The sequence below is a fragment of the Pistacia vera genome, unplaced genomic scaffold, assembly GCF_008641045.1.
Source record: "Pistacia vera cultivar Batoury unplaced genomic scaffold, PisVer_v2 Contig163, whole genome shotgun sequence".
Taxonomy (NCBI): Eukaryota; Viridiplantae; Streptophyta; class Magnoliopsida; order Sapindales; family Anacardiaceae; genus Pistacia; species Pistacia vera.
Window position 1 is genome coordinate 1275660 of NW_022195716.1, and position 4432 is coordinate 1280091.

General features: G+C 38.4%; 1 pseudogene; it reads left to right on the forward strand.

Moving 5' to 3' along the window:
• LOC116125349 lies at positions 1 to 1979 on the forward strand (annotated as a pseudogene).
• Positions 1980 to 4432: the final 2453 nt, after the last annotated feature.

A 4432-nucleotide genomic window follows, 5' to 3' on the forward strand; every position in this document is an offset into this window, starting at 1 on the left:
ATGGATGTTTCAGGCTGCAGATTTCTCTCAGAGGCTACTCGTCTCCGATTTTAGCAACTGCAGCTCGCTGATTCACTAAATGATTTATCGAGCTCTCTTGTTGGATCAAATCTGCATTTTTTTACCCTCCAGGAGCTGGAAGTGATGACCAATAATTTTTCCAGGGATGAGTTCCTTGGAAAGAGTGGGTTTGGAAAAGTGTATAAAGGTTTCATTGTGACAGTCTTAAGCTGGCTTGAAGGCTCAGCCTGTGGCTGTTAAGGTCTTGGATTTAAATGGCTTCAAGGTCATGATGAATGGCTGGTAAGCTATATTCATAATCTATTCATATAGATTTTCGATTACTTGCAGACATCCTGATTTTTTAAGGATCCGGACACAATTTAATTTGGCTTTGATTATATTTCACAGGCCGGAAGTGATCTTCCTGGGACAATTGAAGCATCCCATCTTGTGAAATTGATCGGATGTTGCTGTGAAGATGAGCACAGGCTTCTGGTTTATGAATACATGCACTTGGAAACTTGGAGAGCAAATTATTTGAAAGTATGTGAAGCCTTCTCTTCAACATTTTATCTTACAATAATATATATCATCTAAAAGTATTAATATACATGATTCTTTCTGGATAATGCAGATTATTATGCACCATTGCCATGGTAACGAAGAATAAAACTTAATAGGAACTGCTGAGTGTCTAGCTTTCTCCATGGAGAAGCAAAACCAGTAATATGCAGAGATTAAAGTCTTCAAACAATTATAGACAAGGTAACTCTCTTCTTATTTTAATTCCTGTCCTGATGTATTATTCATTCTCTGAACTTCTAATTAATTTATGTTGTTTTCTTTTCAGGATTATGTTGCTAAGCTCTCTGATTCGGATTAGCTAAGGATGGTCCACAGGGAGATGATACACACATTTCAACCCGTGTCATGGGCACTGAAGGCTATGCAGCTCCGGAATACCTACAAACGGTAATATATCTGTAAATATAGTCAATTAAAGCTGAACCGTGATCCTCAAACTTATCCGAATGTTCAGATAACGAGAGAATTTTGGTGTTTCATAATATGTATCTTCGTTTAATGCTAGATGTATAAGAATTGTCCTATTAGACAATGGATTTACTAACAGTAATGGGATTTACAGGTCACTGACGACTATGTGCGAAGTCTAAGCTTTGGCGTGGTGGCTTTGGAGCGCTACAACTGGTAAGAAAATTGTTGACAGAAACCGGCCCAGAAAAAAGCGGTATCTGGTGGAATGGGCTAGGCCGATGCTCAAAGACTTCAATAAACTTGAGCAAATTTTGGACCCAAGACTTGAAGGCCAGTACTCAACAGAGGGAGTCAAAAGGGCTGCCAAATGGCTTATCACAGAATGCCTAGTAGGACGTAACTATAACGTCACTAGTGCCCCCCAAATGCGCCCTCGCTGGTCACACGCGCTGGTAGCAGCATCTGTGGGAACCTTTCCATTTTCACCACAAGATCTATCAAACTCTCTTCTTGTATCAAATCTGCATATCTTTTCACTCAAGGAGCGGGCATTAATGACGAGTAATTTAAAATCGTCAAACATCTTATTAGACAAGGCAATTTATTCAAATCTTAAGCATCAAATTTCATGATAGATTTTTAATCAATTTTTTCTACTTCTCTTTCCAGTATTATATCGCGAAGCTCTCTGATTTCGGGTTGGCAAAAGATGGTCCTGAAGGAGATGACACTTACATTTTAACCCGTATCATGGGCACATATGGCTATGCAGCTCCTGAATACATAATGATTGGTAAGCAAGTAGTAATATACTCCACAATTAATCCTCTCAAAAATATATACCAAAATTTTACTGACAATAATGGGATTTTGCAGGTCAATTGACAACTATGTGTGATGTGTATAGCTTTGGAGTAGTGCTTTTGGAGCTGCTAACTGGCAGGCGATCTACTAACAAGTACCGTCCTAGAAGAGAATAGTGTCTGATAAACCGGGCATGGCCATTTCTAGAGAGAACTGTTAACTAATTCTTAGGGCCCATTGAACACCCTATCAGTTCAATGTTTCAAGGTAAGCCACAAATGTAATGACGATCTTAAAGTGGTTCGAATCTATAAAGTCAATAAAGGGAGCAAACAAATGTGTTTTACTTGAATCTAGAAATAGAAAGATTTCATATTCTTACTAAAAGTATGAGATTGTCCATCACTGAACGCACGGAGATAAAACAAATGTGTTTTCCTCGCGTTGATTGTATTACAATAGAATGTATAAATAAAATTTTTCAGGATGCAATACCCGTAGATATTCAACTTTTGGATTGTGATTTAGGGATCGATAAGAAGAGTGAACATTGCCCCTTAAGGCCTTAATAATATCCCAAATGAGAAAAGCGTCATCACTGATTTATTGTAAATGCCCAGTGGAGAAATCAAACTTTCCACATTTTTTTCTTAACTAAGATGTTCGGGCCAGTTTATATATACCTCGACTAGTCCTCCAGACCAATGCACCAATCCACCGTTATAGGGCCTCTATTTAAATTGCGAATGCTCATATGGGGAATCAAACTTAAGATTGTGCATCTATCCACACTATCCCCAATTCGCCCTAACTATCTGGGGTACCCACGGATGGGTCAAAGTTTCAACCTTAAAATGCTTTTATTTCACTGAAAAAAAGAAAAAAAAAGAGAAAAAAAGGAAAAATTAAGTATGAACTAGACCTTCAAAAAGATTGAGATTGGAAGTATATATAATTATATATCAAACAACAACAAACTTCTGAGCCAATGTGTTCCGATTTTCTTGCTATCGTGTTGACTTTGGTTGGCCTGGCCATGGCCACCCTTCTGGAAACACTTTCTGGANAGTTTGGGCCCTAGGTCGGTCGGATTGGTCGCTACTGTTCCACTAGTCTGACAGTAAGTCACTCTAGGTTAATTGACGAAGTCGGGTTTATCTTCGGTCCGGACTAATGGAGGCTTTGGTTCTCGGTCCGACCAATCGAATTGGCTGAGCCAAGCCAGGTTGGGTTTCAGAACACTGGTCGTACCCTTGAAACTGTTGCTTAAGTTATTTGCCACTACTGGAGGCTAAGTTAATTAATGATTAATGAAGGTTGTAGTAGGCCTTATCATGGCCATGAGAGGCTAAAATGGTCTCCCAAAGGCAACAATGAGGTCGATCTAATGCCCTTAATCTTGTTAGCCGTGGGAGGTTGGATCTATAAGAAAGCAAATAAGGGGGAGATGAAAAAGGGGAAGAATATGGGAGGAAGAAAGAGGAAAGGGAAGAAAAATTGAAGAAGGGGGGAAAGGAAGAAAAAGAAAAAAAGAAAGGGAGAAAAGAAGAAAGAAAACCATTAAGGTGTGTTTGGTTCAAAGAATGTTATATTAATAGAAAGATAGATTACTTAGAAGATTACTGGGAATGTTTAGGGAAATGTGTTTTGTTGGTCGAAATAAATTGGTAAATATATTATATTAATATGTTTAGTTGAGAGGAATAAATTGGTGATATGTTATATAAATTACTAAATTACCCTCTTTTTAAAATATTAATATAATATTATTTTTATTATTAATTTTTGAATAATTTCTTTTAACCCATACATTTCAGATTTAGCTAAAACACCCCAACAACAATTTTTTTTTAAAAAAATTAACAAGAACACCCGCACCCATCTAAAGCCACTATCGGGGGCCTACCACTACTGCCGTCAATGACGAAAGTGGAGATCTGGCTGTGAAACGACTGCTATTTCACGGCCACAGATTTGGCCATGAAAGGCCAGAGGTGGCTGTTTCTTGCCATAGATTTGTGATCTATGGTCGAAAACAGCCTTATCGACGCACAATCAACCAGATATGGCTGGTCGTGCACCATTCCGTCACCGTCGGTGGCAACGAAAGTGGAGATCTAGGCGTGAAAGGCCAGATATGGTTGTTTCTAGCCATGGATCACGACGTACAATTAACCAGATATGGCTAGTCGTGTGCCATTCCGTCACCACCGACGGTGACGAAAGTGGAGATCTGGTCGTGAAAGGTCAGATATTTGACCATGAAACGACAACCGTTCATGGCCACAGATTTGACCGTGAAAGGCTATCTAGTTGTTTCTAGCCATGGATATGTGATCCATGATCGAAAACAACGTTATCGGCGTATGACTGGCCAGATATGGTCAGTCGTGCACCATTCCATCACCGCCATCGATGGTGGCCAGATCCAGCCACTACCATTGGGTAATTTTTTAAATTTCAGGGGTATTTATATCCAAAAAACTTTGCATATAAGGATAAAATAGTCAATTGGTATTTTTGTAAAATGTTTTTAAAATAACGGCATTATTGTTCTAAAATTGTATTAATAAAGGATAAAATTGTAACAAAAATAAGATTGTCATATAATCTTAAAATATCTAAGAAA